General features: G+C 40.0%; 1 long non-coding RNA gene across 1 annotated transcript; it reads left to right on the top strand.

Annotated features, from left to right (window-relative positions):
* The first annotated feature begins 6,931 nt into the window (after positions 1-6,931).
* LOC140598371 (uncharacterized) lies at positions 6,932-19,282 on the top strand. Its single transcript, XR_012000766.1, has 3 exons — positions 6,932-7,049; positions 17,791-17,819; positions 19,070-19,282. It is a non-coding gene; the product is annotated as an uncharacterized lncRNA (long non-coding RNA).
* The last annotated feature ends 28 nt before the right edge of the window (positions 19,283-19,310 follow it).

The raw sequence follows: 19,310 nt of genomic DNA, 5'->3' as shown, positions 1-19,310 counted from the left end.
TTTTAATTTTATTTATTTATTCATGAAAGACACACACACACACACACACAGAGAGAGAGAGAGAGAGAGAGAGGCACAGACACAGGCAGAGGGAGAAGCAGGCTCCATTCCATGCAGGGAGCCTGACATGGGACTCGATCCCGGGTCTCCAGGACCGCACCTGGAACTGAAGGTGGCGCTAAGCCACTGAGCCACCTGGCCTGCCCTAGCTGGATCATTTTATGGTTTAGTCCATCATCCCACCCTCAGATCCATTCAAACAAAAGCAAAATGTCTCAGGAGTTTCTGCAATTACAGATATCATGGCTCTTTGGAGAGATTTCCCCGTGACAAACTTCCATGGGAAACCATAGATGAAGTTTAACTAATATTTGAACTCTTACTGCCTGGGATTGGATTTATGGTGCCGATGCAGATGACCCTTTGGAACTTGAAAAACTGTTCCAAAGAATTCTACATAAATTCTTATGGTCAGTTCTCAGCGCTGGGAAACCTGCACTGGAACTGGATGAAGTCTTAAGAGATTTCTCTTTTAAGATTTATTTATTTATTTATTTATTTATTTATCAGAGAGAGAGAGCACAAGCAGGCTAAGTGGCAGGCAAAGGGAGAGGGAGAAACAGACTCTGTGCTGAGTAGGGAGCCCGACCGCAGAACCCTAGGATCATGACCCAAGGCCAATGCTTCACTCACTGAACTACCCAGGTGCCCCAAGAGATGTTATTTTGTTAAGGTAGCAGCAAGTATCCCAGACTGAGGTAGACTCTTTAAAAAAGAGTTTCTGCTTTGTGAGCCACCCAGGTGCCCCACGCTTGGACTTTTTTTCTTTTCTGAATTAAAGACCTGGATGTAATTAGGGGATGATTGAAGAAAAGGCGAAATTATCAACACTGAAAGCAGATGGATGCAGTGATTTTGAGGCAATGGAGAGCAGACAACAGTAGCCCCTGGAATGGGAGCATTTCAGGCCCCAAGGGGGAATGAGAGAGAGAGAGAGAGAGAGAGAGAGCTCTAAATGATCTTTGTTTTTCAGAATCACCTCTGGAAACTTCCTCATGAAGGAAAACCCCTGGTGAGATTCTCCCAATCTGTGGAAGGGCCTTCTATTTAATTGACTGGTCAATCTGTCATCGCTCACTGTGATTTGACCACTTGTTATCCTACTCTTATTAAGGAGTTACTCAGAAAAAGCAGGGAATGGTCCCAGCTCCTGCACCTCCTATAAAGGTAATACCTGTTAACTTCCAGATGTCTACTCCACCCCTACTCTTATAACTATCACTAAGTCATTTCTTCTGATAGACCAATGCTCCCCAACTGGTGGTGTAAACAAATAGAATGGACTGCCCCCAGGCAGTCCTTCTAAAAAGAAGGACTAAACTCAATTCTTTAAACTTAAGTGGGAATTTCAAGGCTTACCAGCTGGCCAAGAGATAAAGTTGGAGACACTGTCAACATTCCCTTTAAGTAAAGGATCCCTTTAGATCCTACTTAGGAAGCCTCACAATTATAAACAATATTTTCATTTCATGGGCATGGTATTCATATGCCCTCGGGAGTATACTTACATCGTGGAATTTAGGCACAATTCCCTGCCCCCTGAAAACCCAGTGATCTGCGACTTAACCATGGTCATAAGAAATCTTCAGGTGTTTAAGGAAGCAACACCAGTAAATCACGTAGCCCTCAGAACTTCAGAGATCTCTCCCAAAAGAGGCCACCCTTTGTTCTCAGAAGGATTCTGAGAGATATTTATGTGCATCCTGTATATAGTTATCCCTAAATCAGGACTCATCCAATTAGAAAAAGTGTACAAAAAATTAGTCCCTGACTATAGCTGAAGTGATCAATGCTACTGCCTCAACTCAGTGGGCAGTGTTGCGATGGATGAGAGAATTGCCCTAAACTTCCCCCTGGAGGGCCAAGTAGAACCTGTGTAATCAAGATCAATATAGAAATACAAGGAGAAAATCCCCTGACTTCCTAAGGTAGAACCTGATGGTATATGGGATTTATTCAGCGGCCTGGATCTGGAACCCTGGGAGGCATAGTTGAGGCCAATTCTGCAGGTTAACCCCAGCCTACGATTGGAGTCCTAGCAATGATAAACTGATCAGATATTGCATTACACAAATTGAGCAGATTTTGGTCTTTCGTTTGGTCAGATTCATCAGAGAAGCCAACAGAGTGGTAGACCCATGGGAGAAGTTTCCAGAACCTAAGTCAGTGTAGATAGACATGCTTATCATCTAGTATGATAAGGTTTACTTTCAGAACAAAGAGCAGGCAGGCAGGGTTGCTTTCCATTATGAAATATTTGGGTTGTCTAAGCTCAAGGTTCCTTTCCTGTGCCAGAATCCAATGTATGTGTAGGTGTCAGCTGACTCTTCCTGCATCACCCCATGGTGCAGGGGCAGCTGGGGCACAAGTGGTCATACTTTGGTATTTACTTTGTGAGTAATGAAGTCCTCTTTGCCTTTAATCCAGAAGTCTCAGCTCTCTTGCCAGGATCCACCAAATTGTAGCAGGCTAACTTCTGAGCTTGCAAATAGGGTAAAAATCTCAGACTCTTCACAGTTTTTGACATCAATCCATTGTATTTATAAACGGGTTAAAGTTTTCCATCAAGTAAACTTAGGATAATCCTGTTCCTCCCCACCCATAAAAGAAAAACTAATGAGGGACTAAGGTGATGTTTGGTGTCCTTCACAGCTTCCTCCCCACCTGCAGGCTTGCACAGCTCTTTAAACAGCCCTCCCCCAAGGATAAAAGACTTCAGTGGATCTCTCCAGGCTCTGCCTCTTGCTCTCTCTTATACCATCTATCTTACCCCTGTAGCTTGTTTTTAATCTCTGTCCACCTTAGTTTTAGTGGCCACTGCTGGTTAGATATCTGGTATCCATTCTCTGTCATTCCCTCTACCCCCAGTATGAGTTCCTGTGGGAACCCAGCCCTATTCAGACATTCACTCATTTCACAGCAGCCGGGGGAAGTTAACGCCATCCCCATCTTCAGGGGTGGAACTGATTGTTCTGTGAGCAACCCACTCCTTCTCTTTGCCAAAAAAATGGATTCTGGCCAACGAGATGTTAGAGGAAATCTAAAGAGGAACTTCTCAGAGAAATTACCTTTCTGTCATAAGAGAAGGCCACAGAAAGAAACACATCCAATTTCTAGTTGTTATGTTTGGAGCTTCTGCAGCCATTTGATCCAGCCTGAAAATGAAGCCACCATTCAGGATGGCAGGACAGAGATGATGATAACGTTATAATGCTCAAATAGAGAGCTCTCTCTCTCTCTCTCTCTCTCTCTCTCTGTGGGAGATATTTCCTAAATATTTAAGTCTGTTTGATTATGGGATTTCTATTACTTTTGACCCTACACGGACCTAAATCCTGGGCACTCTTCTAAGTACCTTAAATGAATTCATGTAGTTAAGTCTTATAACAAACCCATGGGTTTATTATTTCCTTCATTTGGAAGGTAAGGAAACTAAGATACAGAGAACTTAAATATCCTGCTCAGGACACACAGCTACTTAAGTGACAAAGCTAGGATTCAAAACTAGGTCTGGCTTAGAATCCACAGACATAACCACTACTCTATCACTTCTCACTATGCTGTTACTTGCAGCCTGGAAAGCCTTTCAACAGATACTGACTACACCCTGCTTTTCAAGGCTACCTCAACTGACACTTGACTTTGGAATCCCAAGCTCTTTAGCCTCCAGGCCCACAGCTGTAAGCCAGCTTCACCTTCCCACGTCCACCTGCAGGGCCTGCTGCTCGCCCAGGAAAGGAGATGCAATATTAACATCAAGCTTCATTTCCTATTTGAACAATTAGGAAGGTAGTCAAAAGTTAATATATGAGCTCTTTTCTAACATTCTGTTTATCTTAAGCACCTTGTTGAAAACAACCTGTTCAAAGGGTGTCTGCTGTATGGATCAAATAATGCCTTTTAGGAGAGACACTTTGCTCTTATGATCTGGCTAGCAGTAACTGGAAGCTCTTATATTTGCCCTTCCCCATTGAGGAAATAGACAAGCAGCTCCTCAAGCCTGTCTCAGGGATAAACACACACACACACACACATACACAGAGCATAGTTACTCTCCATATATGACATGGGGTAGGTAGGGATATGATTACGAGACAGTAATCAATCACCCTTGCTTCGCTTTGTCCCAAGAAGTGCCTTCCCCTCTCCTCATTGACAGTTCTTGGCCGTGATCAAGGGGAAATACGGACTTTACACTGGACACTTCTGTAGCCCATTGTCCCTGCCAGCCTCCCTCTCTCCATTACTGCTATTGATAACCTGTTAGAAAAATTACTAGAGTTATTTTTTAAAATCACCAAAGAAACTAGGGCAGAGGTGAAAGGCATTCTAAGTCTGGGGCAGAGGTTATCAGTGGGTGGTTCTATTTGATCAAGTCAGGAGTGTACTATTACTCAATATTTTTACAATAGAAATATTGAGTAACTCATTTTCAAAATTTTCTGAACACATGATTTGTGACTTTGAATAACATGGAGATAGGAAGACTTCACATTGGAGGGGTTCTAAAATGTTATAGGATCTCCTTAGTTTTTCACATAGATCTTTTTCTCCTAAAAGCTTTTGTATTATAAACATCTGAAGCCTCCTTTAAAAAAAAGACCTTAAATGAAGCAGATGGTTCAAACTGATCTGAATTTGGAGCTCAAAAAACTGTGGAGTCTCTATTATAACTCACACTGAGCTTTGAAGATAAAGGTCAGAGCCTTGAGGGGTCTCCTGTTCACATGGATAATTAAAGAAGACACTGCTCAGAGATGGTTGGGATTTTTCTTTGTGTGCACTATAGGAAATTATTTTACATTTTAAAAATCCAAGTATTCTTGGGGTACCTGGGTGGCTCAATTGGTGAAGCATCCACATCTTGATTTCTGAACAGGTCATGATCTTTGGGTCATGATCTCTGGGTCATGAGATCAAGCCCTGCATGGGCATCCTTGCTCAGGAGGGAGTTTGCTTGAGATCCTCTCTCTCTGCCCCTCCTCTGCTCACACATGCATGCACATGCTCTCTCTCTCTCTCTCTCTCTCTCTCTCTCTCTAATGAACAAATAAATCTTTGAAAAGAAATTTTTAAAAAATCCAAGTATTTTCTCTATAGCTGAGAGAGAGAGAGAGAGAAAGAAATGATAATAGGTATCAGAAAAAAAGGTGGAGGGATAACAGCAATGAAGGGCTCTGCATTCTATTAGAATGCTTTGCTCTCTGAGAGGCTGCCCAGTTTCTTAACAGAGTAATTCAATACCAAGGAGATGGCCAGGGGGATGTGTTTATCTTTTGGAATAAAGTACTAATCCTTATTTTAGATATTTCATCTACATAATTAATTAAATAATATTTAATTATTTAATTAACACTTAAATACTTATTTAATTTTTCTTTTAATATTATTTTTAGTATGGTATACATAATATGGTATAATATTTTTTCTGATTTTAAAAGCAAAGTATGTTTAACGTAAAGAATAAGAAAAAACTTCTCCATATACATTCAAACAATAAATATTTTTGAGATCCTACTACATGTGGACACTAGGAATGCAGTACCAAACAGAAACAGACTTACTCTGTCCTCTTGTGGACTTTAGAACTGAATGGAAAGCACAAAAAGAAAAGTCATTCATTTATTCATTCAAGAAATATGTATTGAGCATCTCTTTTTATTTTTATTTTTTTTAAAGATTTTATTTATTTATTCATGAGAGACATAGAGAGGCAGAGACACAGGCAGAGGGAGAAGCAGGCTCCATGCAAGGAGCCCGACGTGGGACTCGATCCCCAGACTCCAGGATCACACCCTGAGCCAGAGGCAGTCGCTCAACCACTGAGCCACCCAGGCGTCCTGAGCGTCTCTTTTTATAGCCAAGTGAAAATTGCCTGTTCTAGTGGTATTTACACTTTGTTGGTATATTTGGATAAGTAGTCAGACAAAATGTGAGAAGATAAGAGACAGATAGATGGATACAGAACTTCATATTAAACACTTCCTGAATGAGTGCACTGCTGAGTTAGTATAAATTGTGCCATAAACACAAAGCAAAAATACACTCATATCAATTTTATTTTTTCCAAGTAATTAGTTAAACACTGAATAAGCCAGAAACCTCATAGCTTCTCCTGGAAGATTCTTTTTCGGAGCAGTCACAGAAGCCAGGTGTTTCCAAGATCTTAAAGGGTGGATCAGTCTGATTTCCACTTAAAGCTGCAGACAGTTGTCTCGCGTTATCCTCCAGCATGGAAGTCTGCATCATCTCACAGGTCATGCTTGTCTGTAGCTGACCTCATGCCTCGCTGACCCAGATCACCGTACAGTTTGCTCAGTTCTTTCAGAAAGTATGATCCCAGGTCCTCAGAGCCTCGGGCAGTCAGTGCTCCCCTCTCTGCACTCCAAGTGTTGGAAGATTTAGGGGACAACATTTTAGCTCACGTGGATAGCCTGGTGCATCAGCCACCCTAGAAGAATGGGGTCAGACTGAGCCCCGAACCCCTTGTCTTCCTCCAGGCCCACCTAGAATGATTGTCTCAATCTACAGTGAAGAATACATTTATTCAAACCAATACATGCGCACACGCGCACACACACACATGCTTATAGATGAATTTGAAACAAAAGCTTCACAGAACTTTCCCTTATTACACGTGATTCATACTGACATATTCCTTTTCTATTCTGTCATTTTATTTAAAAAACACTGGTTCTGACCTATTAATGATCCGAGACTCACAGTTTGAAAAACACTATTCTAAACTTTGGTCAGCCTTTCTATTTGAACCCCCAAATCACAGAGGGTCTGATTAAGCCCTGACTTCCTCGGATGATGGAAATAAAGAGAAATCTTTTTTTCTTCCCCTACATTTCTTTCTTTTTAAGTAGGCTCCATGCCCAGTGTGGAACCCAGTGTGGCACTTGAACTCATGACCTTGAGATCAAGACCTAAGCTGAGATCAAGACTCAGACACTTAACCAAATGGGCCACCCAGGTGTCCCAAGGTAAATTCTGTCAAGGGAGCTACCTTTAGAGACCCAGGGACCCTATACCCAGACTCAGAGAAAGTCACTCTCAGTGATTTAAAGTGATTGACTCTTCAGCAAGGTCCCAGCCCTTCTCCCGTACTAGTGATTTCAAGCTGCTAATACCCTCTCTTTTGGATACTGAGGCCTTCTTTTTGTGGATCACAAGTCATTTTCTGGCATAACTTTTGCTGAAGAGAAAAAATAACTTTAGATCTTTTCTGACTTTAACAACAATTAATAGGTATTACTCTAAAGAATTATATAATATTTTAAATCACATATTATATATCAAGCAGTTATTTTTGAAGCATAGTAACAGGAAGGGAAGAGGAGGAACACTTTTGTTTGTTGACCTGGGTTTTGGTTACATGGGTGTGTTCAGTTTATGAAAGTTCATTTTGTGTCACTGAATCCCCAAAGCAACTCTATGAATCTAAATGCCCAACAAGAACGAAATGGTAAATATATTATGGACTATTCACACAATGGAATACTACATAATAATGTGAGAGAGCAATTTATAATTACGTACAATGGATGAATTTCAGAATGTTGTATTTAGACAAGATGCCAGATACAAAATAGTACATTCTGTATGATTCATTGAGAAGAAGTACAAAGCAAATAAAGCTAATCTATGCCATTAGACATCAGGATGGTGAATACTTGGGACATAATGATAGCAAGGGAGCACAAGGGAGATATCTGAAGTCAGTGAAATGTTCTATTTTACAATCAAGGTGTTGGTTACATGGGTGTGTTGAGTTTGTGAAAATTCAGTGTACCTTAAAAGTTGCAACAGCTCTGTGAGAATATAGTTATTACTATTTCCACCTGCAGATAGAGAGTCTGAGGTTCTGAGCCACTAATGACCTAGTCAAGGTTACACATTCATTAAGTGGTAGAGCCAGGATGTATGTGATCCAGCTGACCAACCACCAGGGCCTAGGTGCATAACCATTCTGAGGAGTTCCTGTTGCTCTACATCTTGGCTGCATTTGATGTTAGTTTTTTGGATTTGGGTCTTTCTAATAGGTATGCAGAAGTATCTCATTGTTTGAATTTGTAGTTCTCTAATGACATGTTGAGCATATTTTCATATTCTTATTTGCCAACCATATATCTTCTTTGGTGAGAGGTGTCTGTGCAGGTCTTTTGCCCATTCTTATTTTATTTAAAAAAATTTTAATTTAAATTCAATTTAGTTAACATATAGTATACTATTAGTTTCAGGGGTAGAATTTAGTGGTTCATCAGTTGCATTTAACACTCAGTGCTCATTCCATCAAGTGTCCTCCTTAATGCCTGGCATCCAGTTACCTCATCCTCTCCTGCACTTCCCCTCCAGCAATCCTCTCTTTGTTTCTTATAGTTAAGAGTCTGTTATGGTTTCCCTCCCTCTCTGTTTTTATCTTATTTTATTTTTTTCTTCCCTTCCCCTATGTTCATCTCTTTTGTTTCTTAAATTCCACATATGACTGAAATCATATGGTCTTTGTCTTTATTTGTCTTTCTCTGACTCACTTATTTTGCTTAACATAATACCCTCTAGTTCCATCCATATCATTGCAAATGGCAAGATTTCATTCTTTTTTGATGGCTGAGTAGCATTCCATTATGTCTCTATCTGTATCTATCTATCTATCTATCTATCTATCTATCTATCTATCATCTATCTATCTATATATCTACCTCACCTCTTCTTTATCCATTCACCTGTTGATGGACATCTGGGCTCTTTCTGTAATTTGGCTGTTGTGGACATTCTGCTATAAACCTTGCAGTGCAGGTACCCCTTCAAATCACTATGTTTGTCCTTTGGATAAATACCTAGTAGGGCAATTACTCATTCACAAGGTAGTTTTATTTTTAATTTTTTGAGGAATCTCCATACTGTTTTCCAGAGGAGTTGCACCACTTTTCATTCCCACCAACAGTGTAAAGAGGGTTTTCCTTTCTCTGCATCCTTACCAATGTCTGTTGTTTCCTGACTTGTGAATTTCAGCTCTTCAGAATGGTGTGAAGTGATATCTCATTGTGGTTTTGATTTGTATTTCCCCGATCTTTTGCCCATTTTTAAATTGGGCTATTCATTCTATTATTTTAGTGTCCTTTCTGTATTTTAGATAACAGTCTTCTATCAGATAAATCTTCTGCAAATATTTTCTCCCACTCTAAGCCTCTTTGCAGTGTCCTTTGCAGAACATAAGTTTTTAAGTGAAATCCAGCTTGTTAATTTTGTTTTTGGTGGTTCAAACCTTTGGTCTTAAAATAGTCATTGCCAAATCCAAGGTCACCTAGATTTTCTCCTGTGCTATCTTCTAGCTGTTTTATACTTTTGTATTTTATATTCAAGTCTGTGCTCCATTTTCAGTTAATTTTTTGATGGGTCTGTGTGTAGGATGTGGATGCCAGTTTGCATGTGGATGTCCAGTCGTTCCAGCACTAGTTTTGAAAGACTATCTTATCTTCATTGTATTGCTATTGCTCATTTTCCAAGGATTGATTGACTATATTTATGTGGGTCTATTTCTGGGATCTCTATTTTGTTTAATTAACCTTTTTGTCTTTTTTTTCTCCCAGTACAACACTGTCTTGATTACTGTAACTTTATAGTAAGTCTTAAAGTTCGGTAATTTTGTTCTTCTCCTTTAATATTGTATTGAGTATTTTAGTTCTTTTGCTTCTTGAATATAAATTCAGAATCATTTGTTGATATCCACAAAATAACATGCAAGGAATTTCATTGGGATGTTGTTGAATCTATAGATGAAGTAGGGAAGAACTGACACCTTGACAATATTGAGTCTTCTTATCCATGAATATGGAATATCTCTCCATTTTTTTTGTACAAAAACCATGTATTATTCCCCCCGAACTCTCCATTTTTTTTCTTTAATTTCTCTCATCAGAGTTTTTTAGTTTACATGATATAGATCATCTAAATATTATTTATGTTTAAATATAAATTAATATTATATTTATTTATATCTAAATATTAAAATTTTGGCTCTAGTGTAAATGATATTATGCTTTTAATTTTAAATTCCATTTGTTTGTTGTTGGTATATGGAAAGCGACTGATTTTTGTATATTAAATTTGCATCCTATAGCCTTGCTCTAATTGTTTATTAGTTTCAGAATTTTTTAATTGATTCTTTCAGATTTTTTCTGCATGGACAATCATGTCATAAATGAACAAAGACAGTTTTATTTCTTCCTTTCCAAACTGTATACCTTTTATCTTCTTGCCTTATTGCATTAGCTAGGATTTTAAGTATGATGTTGAAAGGAGTGGTAACATGGGATATCCTTACCTTATGTCTTATCTTAGCAAGAAAGGTTTTAGTTTCTACTTGTAGTAGTTTCGTAGGCTAAAAAAAAAAATCAAGTTGAGGAAGTTCTCTATTGCTAGAGTGTAAGAGTTTTTATCATGAATAGGTGTTGGATTTTGTCAAATGCTCTATTTCTATTGACATGATCCTGTGATTTTTTTTTCTTCTTTAGTCTTCGATATGGTGGGTTATATTAACTGATTTTTGAATGTTGGATCAGCCTTGCATCCCTGGAATAAACCCCACTTATAGCAGTTGGTCATGCTGTATAATTCTTTGATGAATTTAACTTGTTAATATTTTACTAAACTTTTATTATATTAGTCATTAGTTTTCCTTTTTTATACTGTCTTTATTTGGTTTGGGTATCAGTACAATACTGGCTCTCCAAAATGAATTAGACAATATTTGCTCTTTTATTTCTGGTTCTTAAGGTGGTGGTTTAAATCATTGATTTAAAAGTTTTCCTTTTTTTCTAATGTATGCATTTGGTGCTATATATTTCCTTCTCAGCACTCTTTGAGCCATGTACCACAAATTTTGATATGCTGTATTTTCATTTTCATTCCCTTCAATCAATGTATTTTTTGTTTGTTTCTCTTGAGATTTCCTCTTTGACCTATGTCTTACCTAATGGTGTTATTTAGTTTTCAAGTGTTTGGAAATTTTCTTGTTGCCTTTACTGATTTCTAGTTTGACTTCATTGTTTTTGGAGAGACATTTTGTGTGATCTCAGTTCTTTTTGTTTAGGCTTGCTTTATAGCCCAGGATATAGTCTATCTTGGTATATATTTCACAGGTATTTGAAAAGAATATGTGCTCTACTATTGTTGAGTGGAATGTTCTATCAATGTGTCTTAGATCTTGTTGGTTGATGGTCGTGTTGAATCCTTTTGCATCCTTCCTAGTTTTCTAATTATTCTATCAATTGTTGAGAGAGGAGCCTTGAAGTCTCCAACTATAATTATAAACTTGTCTATCTCTCTTTGCAGCTCTATCCATTTTTTTTTTTCACATTTTGGAGCTCTGACATTTGTACGTGTATTTCTTCAAAATTTTAAAATAATTTTTAAATATTTTATTTATTTATTTGAGAGGGAGAGAGAGAGCATGAGCAAGGGGAGGGGCAGAAGGAGGAGCAGGCTCCCTGGTGAGCAGGAAGCCCAATACAATGTGGGGCTCCATCCTGGGACTCTAGGGATCACAACCTGAGCCAAAGGAAGATGCTTAATAGACTGAGCCACTCAGGTGCCTCCATGTGTGTGTTTCTTTTAATACACAGACTGAAGAGAGACTTAGTTAAAGTAAGAACATGAACTTGTCCCATGGAGTGACAAGCTGATATAACTGTGCCAGGAATCTGAAAAGGACAAGCATTGAAAGTACAAAGGGCAAGTTCTAACTTCACTAAACAAATCATCAATAATGTTATTTTCTGACTGAAATCTCTGAAATGAATCTATTTCTTAGGATAGTAGTCTCCAAATTCTCCAGTGCTGTTTGTTATAATGATTATCTCGAGTGGAATCAGCCCCACAGTTCTTTTTTTTTTATTCTTTTTTTAAAGGATTTTGTTTATTTATTTATTTATTTATTTATTTATTTATTTATTTATTGAGAGACACAGAGAGGCAGAGACATACGCAGAGGGAGAAGCAGGCTCCTTGCAGGGAGCCTGATGTGGGAGTCAATCCTGGGACCCCGGGATCACGACCTGAGCCAAAGGCAGACACTCAACCACTAAGCCACCCAGGCATCCCAGCCCCACGGTTCTTAAGGGCTCTTAAAAATGAGTTTTTTAATGTGAACTGATTACTTAATTTAGCTAGGCATTGCAATTTCCATTTTTCAAATAAAGATGCTGATGTCCAGGACATTTAAATAATTAGCCAGTGGTTACTCCCAGGGTGGCTGAGTCCAAACCAGGAGACTGTTTCCTCTACACTCCAAGGAACATTTGGTTCCTTGCCATTCAGGAGACTGCATTTGCAAAGTTTTGGTGACTACACTAGGCTCCAGGGAGGAGAGAGGGAAAGAAGACAGGGGTTTTGCTTTCAAGCAGCTCATGATCTTAAATCCTCAAGTACAACCATTTAAACACTCATTGAATTCTTGACTGCTCACACTATCTTGTCTTCACTTATTCACACCTTTAGAGGAGGTAACAGTGAAAAGATGGATATAGTCTTTTAGAAGTGTTGATGAGTGACTTGGTGTAATACAACATGAAGAAACAGTCTGCAACCCACACTACATGAACAGGAAATGACAAGTTAAGTAGCCAATCCTTCAGGTCACCTGAAATATCATTTGAGGGACACCTGAGTGGCTCAGTGGCTGAGCGCCTGCCTTTAGCCCAGGGCACATCCTGGAGTCCTGGGATCGAGCCCTGCATCAGGCTTCCTGCATGGAGCCTGCTTCTCCCTCTGCCTATGTCTCTGCCTCTTTCTCTCTGTGTCTCTCATGAATACATAAAATATTTAAAAAAAGAAATATCTTTTGATTTTTCAATGTTAAATGTCCTATAGGCTTTGGGGAAAAGATACATTGAGTTTTCAAACCCTTTTAACCTTCTGTACTCAACGGCCGAGTTTAAGGAAGCACAGTTCTGCCAAGGCAGTGTCCTGCTGTGCAGGCTGTGGGAAATTGTTTGAATCACTGCTTACTTTACTTTTTCAACAGGTATTTTGCTTGGCATATGATCCCCCCTGTGGAAAACATCTGGTCCTACAGCCCCTTATATAATCCTTCCCCTCAATGCAGATCCTGTCCCTGTCCTTTTATGCTTTGACTCTTGCAGCCCACAGTTTATTTAAATCTTTCCTTTTCTTTGAGGGTCAGAGCCAGAGCTACAGCTGTCTTGAAGATCTCCTATCCCAATCCAGCTGTGGGGATTTCCTCACTCTTAGTACAGTATTTAGCTACTTGTACAACTCACTCAAAAACATAGGAAGAACTGGGTGCTTGGGTAGTTCAGATGGTTAAGCATCTGCCTTTGGCTGAGTTCATGATCCCGGGGTCCTGAGATTGAACCGTAAGTGGGTTCCTTACTCAGTGGGGAGTCTGCTTCTCCCTCCACCCCAGCCCGCCTCTGCTGCTCCCCCTGCTTGTGCTCTCTCTCTCTCTCTCCCTAATAAATAAAAAAAAAAAAAGATTAAAAGGCCAAAAGTTATATTATACCATAATTTAAAAAATGTTTTGACAAATAGGGTCTGCTAGAGGGAGCCGGCTGGCCAGCTTGCAAGTGGGCACCTTCACTTCACGTGTGACAAAAGAGCAACTTAAAATGAGTGATGTATCATCAGGGAAATACAAATCAAAGCCACAATGAGATACCACTTTACGCCAGTGAGAATGGCTAAAATTAACAAGTCAGGAAACAACAGATGTTGGCTAGGATGTGGAGAAAGGGGAACGCTTGTACACTGTTGGTAAGAACGCAAAATGATGCAGCCATTCTGGAAAACAGTGTGGTGGTTCAAAATAGAGCTACCCTATGACCTAGCAATTGCATTACTGGGTTTTTAACCCAAAGATACAGATGTAGTGAAACGATGGGACACCTGCACCCCAATGTTCATAGCAGCAATGTCCACAATAGCTAAACTGTGGAAGGAGTTATGATGTCCTTCAACAGATGAATGGATAAAGAAGAGGTGGTATATAGATACAATGGAATATTACTCAGCCATCAGAAAGGATGGATACCTACCATGTACTTTGATGTGTATGGAACTGGAGGGTATTATGCTGTGAGTGAAATAAGTCAATTGGAGAAAGACAGTCATCATATGGTTTCATTTATATGTTGAATATAAGAAATAGTGCAAGGGACCACAGGGAAGGAGGGGGAATGGAATGGGGAAAAAATCAGAGAGGAAGACAAACAATGAGAGACTCTTGACTCTGGGAAACAAATGGAGGGTTGCTGGAAGGGAGAGGGCAGAGGGCAGGGAAATTAGGTGACAGGACTTAAGGAGGGCACATGATAAGACGAGCATTGAGTGTTAAACTATATCTTGACAATTGAATTAAAATTTTAAAAAAATTTTTAAAAGAACGAAAAAATTAATGAAACAAAAACAAAAATAAGAAAGGGTGATGTTAAGAAGGGCAAGAAGAGTTTTGTTAGAAGTGTGCCCAGTGCTATACTTGGAAAAGGGAGGCAAGCACAAGACTGGGCCAAAGCTCCATGGTTTATTTGGGTGGAAGATAGGTCAGGCCCCTGCATGCCAACAAGAACAAAGTCATTCTGGGGAAAGGAGACACTGATGGAGTATTTGGAGAATCCTAAGAAGTACATCCTGGAACAAAAATTATCTTTGCTGGCATTATGATGATAGAAGGGGCAGCCTTGAGATAAGCCTTGAGAGCTTATCTCATAAAAGCTACAAAGGAGTACTAGTTGGCCATTGCCTTATTTCTTACAAAACAAAAACGTCTCATGACTTTTTTTGTGTGTACCGTATTTAATTTTTCTTTAAATTTTTATTTATTTATGATAGTCACACACAGAGAGAGAGAGTGAGAAAGGCAGAGACACACACAGGCAGAGGGAGAAGCAGGCTCCATGCACCGGGAGCCTAACGTGGGATTCGAGCCCAGGTCTCCAGGATCGCGCCCTGGGCCAAAGGCGGGCGCCAAACCGCTGCTCCACCCAGGGATCCCGCCTACCATATTTAAAATTGACCTCATGCACTGGAACTCAGATCATGAATGGCTGATAGAATACTACTCTTGGGCAGTCCTGATTTAAATAAGATTGGCTTGTGATTAAATGAATAGTATCAGCTTTTTGAACTTTGATAGCAATTCTGGTTCAGCCAATGCTGTCACCATTTTCCTCTTCTAAAAATATGATTGGAGTTGATGAGTAATGTTCAGCCTTTCACAGAGATGGGAACTGCCATCTCAAAACTTATAGGAGATTGATTTTATATTTAGACTTATATAACTGGTTATGTTAATATATCTAAATACTGAGGCAATAACTTCACTGTGTCGTAGGACAGCAAGATGTGGCTGTGTTTCAAGTTGTGTTCATTAACCTGTTAAAGGCAAGAACTAAAGATAATCTGGCAATGTCCATTCTATCTCTTTGGTTTTACCTATGCTAATGTAATTAAAATTCCCTGCATCTAAAATGCTGCCTTTTGCTTTATGAAAGGCATTTACGAGGGTGGCTTATGTATAATATATTTTTTTTACCTTTTATTTTGTATTATTTCTTAAGATTTTATTTATTTGTTTAACACGGAGAGAGAGAGAACACTCACAAGCAGGCAGAGGGGCAGGAAGAGGGAGAGGGAGAAGTAGGCTCCCTACTGAGCAGAGAGCTTGGACGTGAGGCTGGATCCCAGGACCCTGGGATCACAACCTGAACTGAAGGCAGGTGCTTAACCAGCTGAGCTACCCAGGCGCCCTATGTATGATATTAAATAAAGAATATTTAACACTTCTCATATTTAAAAAAAAGATTTTATTTATTTATTCATGAGAGACACAGAGAGTCAGAGACAGGGAGAGGCAGACTCCATGCAGGGAGCCCGATGTGGGACTTGATCCCAGGACCACAGGATCACACCCTCAGCTGAAGGCAGACACTCAACCGCTGAGCCACCCAGGTGTCCCCACTTCTCACATTTTATAGACGATCTGAAAGGTCAGATGCTTTTAAAACTCAGTGTGACAAGATATAGCAGCAGACTTGGCTTGTGAGTTCTTTACTAAGTCAGACTAAGATATAATTCAGGATTGTCTTCTCTACAGCTATTCAAAAACACAACTGTGGAATTACTGTATGTGTATGATTGGTAATGGTGCTTTTGCTAATTCGTTAGAAAGGTGAAGATAGAGGAGCTATATCTTCAGCACAAATTTGTAAATTATGTGAAAAGGCTTAAGATAATGAAACTAAATTACAGATTAAAAAAGAAAGAACGTTAGCTACGTGGTAAATTATCTGTGGGTTTTTTTTTTTTTTGATGCCTCTTGAATTGTTGCCTAATGTTGCTTTTTACCTCTTGCATTTTTTAAAGATTTATTTATTTATTTATTTATTCATTCATTCATTCATTCATTCATGAGAGACAGAGAGAGAGAGGCAGAGACACAGGCAGAGGGAGTAGCAGGCTCTATGCAAGGGGCCAGATGCAGGACTTGATCCCTGGTCTCCAGTGTCACACCCTGGGACGATGGCGGCGCTAAACCGCTGAGCCACCCGGGTTGCCCTACCTCTTGCATTTTTATTCATCATTCACTTTGATGTCCACTCTCTACCTTTAGGGCAAGAACTATGTCATATCTTGGCTTGGTCTTCACTGTATGTGCCTTACATGGATTTGAACCCAGTAAATCATTGAGTGGTTTGTACAAGTTTTGAAGAACAGTTTTTATATTAATGTGGCCCACACTTTTAATTTAGTGGAGTGAGATCTTCCCTGTAGGAGGCTACTGGCATGGTGATAGTCAGGATTTGGAGTCGGCAGCCCCTGGATCTGAATTTCAATTTTGCCATTTGCTAGCATGTGCCTTTGGGAAAGTCACTCAGTCTTCTCAGTTTCTGCTATCTGTGATTTGAGTAAAAAATATCTAGATTCCCATAGATTGGAATATACTCCGTTCTGGGGACTCAATAATTGGTGGTTAATATAAACATTTTTTTATCCTGAGCACCACTGCCATCTCAATGTCACTCTGAGTCCATTTCTGAAACTGACCTTTTACTTAAAGTGGATGACAATCCCTGCACTGCCATGGGTGTTTCTGCAGGAAGGGCAAAGTCTTTTTTTTATTTTTAAAGATTTTTATTTATTTATTCATGAGAGACAGAGAGAGAGAGAGAGAGACAGACAGACAGACAGAGACAGAGAGAGGGAGAGAGAGGCAGAGACATAGGTAGAGGGAGAAGCAGGCTTCCTGCAGGGAGCCCTATGTGTGACTCGATCCCCCCCAACCCTGGGATCACACCCTGGGCCGCAGACCCTCAACCACTGAACCACCCAGGAGTCCCAGAAGGGTAATATCTTGAGACCATAACTGCACAGGAGGATTGTGGGACTCAGCTGCCGAGGCTCAGCCGTCTCTGATGTTCTGGGAGGATTCTAGAAGCCTAGCAGAGTGAGAGAAGAGGATTTCTTAGAGGTAGTTTCCACTCAATGCAAAGAATGACTCTGAGCTGTGACTAGCTCCTCAAAGCTTTAAGGGGAAGCAGCGGTGAACAAAGAGTCAAAAGCCTGGGTCTCTCTCTCCATAGTCCATAGTTGCTGGAAAGACGTGAGAAGAGAAATTACTGGCTTATCCAGATTTAAAGGGCAGTAAATATATGAAGACCAGGTACATTGCTCACAGGCTGAACTTTTTTTTTTTTTTTTTTTTTTAAGGACACCACTGTGGATGAGTTTGAAAGCAGGTAAGAACAAGAAGCAGAGTGGTAGCCACAGAGATGAGCTACCTTGAGCTGAGTTTTTCCTGTAGTAGAAAACAGATATAGGAAGACTGAATCTTCTTCTCCCTGAAACATCTCAGCGGGCTTATTCCGGAGTAGATCATTGGGCATTCTCTGAGCCCAGGGAGAGGGCAAGTATTATACTTCCAGGTTAGTGTTGGAGAACAAAGGAGATTCTCTTAGGATTGGCCTCCAGGAAGTCTAGAAGGAGTCTTGAACAAGTAAAATATAATTGTGGACTGGAACAAGACCTGTGATTTCACAACACCTGAGGTGACTCCAGAATGCAAGCCAAAGAGAGAGAAAAAGAACAAATCGAGAAGAAGGGAGAGGGGAACAAACATGTCAAGAGAACAAGCTTCAGTGAAGCAGTTAAGAAAAAAAGGGCCAGAGAAATGTAAACATGCTCTTACACAAAGCACTTACCACCAGATGATCAGCCACTGTCACCCGTCCCCTGCTCCTGTCAACATTCCTTTGACTGGCAGGCAGCTGATGGTGCAAGGTGCTCTAGATGTAGGAGTCACTGCCCCAAACATGGACGGATTCTATTTTCCTGGCCATGGAAAACATTTATAATAATCTTCCAGAAAGCTTTGCATTTCAGCACCCCTATGTCTAACTTTTAAGTCTTTGAGGAATCATTACCTGCAACTTGAGAAATGTCACCCTAATCCAACTTCAGGAGATGTTTTATCTGTGTCCCTATGGATTTGTTTTGAAATTTACATAAACAGTGGGGAAATACACACACATACACCCACACACACGCATGTCCGCCCATGGGCATATACACGCACATAACACACAGATACCAATAGAAGGTATATGGCATAATCATAATTAAGAAAAAAAAACTCAGCCAAGAGGGGACTGGAAGGATATTCACAAAAATGTTGACAGAGGGATCCCTGGGTGGCTCAGCGGTTTGGCGCCTGCCTTTGGCCCAGGGCACGGTCCTGGAGTCCCGGGATCGAGTCCCGCATTGGGCTCCCTGCATGGAGCCTGCTTCTCCCTCTGCCTGTGTCTCTGCCTCTCTCTCTCTCCCTATGTCTGTCATGAATAAATAAATAAAATCTTTAAAAAAAACACAAAATGTTGACAGAGGTTACATTTATTTTCTCTTCACATTTAATACATATTTGTAGTTTTCAAAGTTTTAGAAGTGAATAGGTTACTTTAATAATCAATCTCCCCCCTCCTTCTCTCTGTAGGAGCTACTTCTCCCTTCTAAGCAAAATACCTCTCTGTGGGCCAGGGATTGGACAGAAATCTCTGTGGAATTGGCAATGGCCATCTGACATATGTGGTGGCCCTGATGGCTGTGGTGCGCAGTGAGTTCCTTAGAAGAAAGCTGTGATATCAATTCGAGAATCCTCGATTATATTTTAACTTGATTATAGAAACAGTAAAAGTCTAAGAGTTTCATAAAAATATTTTTACCCTTTCAAAGCA

This window comes from Vulpes vulpes, chromosome 3 (genome assembly GCF_048418805.1).
Source record: "Vulpes vulpes isolate BD-2025 chromosome 3, VulVul3, whole genome shotgun sequence".
NCBI classification, from domain to species: Eukaryota; Metazoa; Chordata; class Mammalia; order Carnivora; family Canidae; genus Vulpes; species Vulpes vulpes.
Note: the sequence above shows the minus strand (reverse complement) of the source record. Positions and strands in the feature narration are given on the sequence as shown.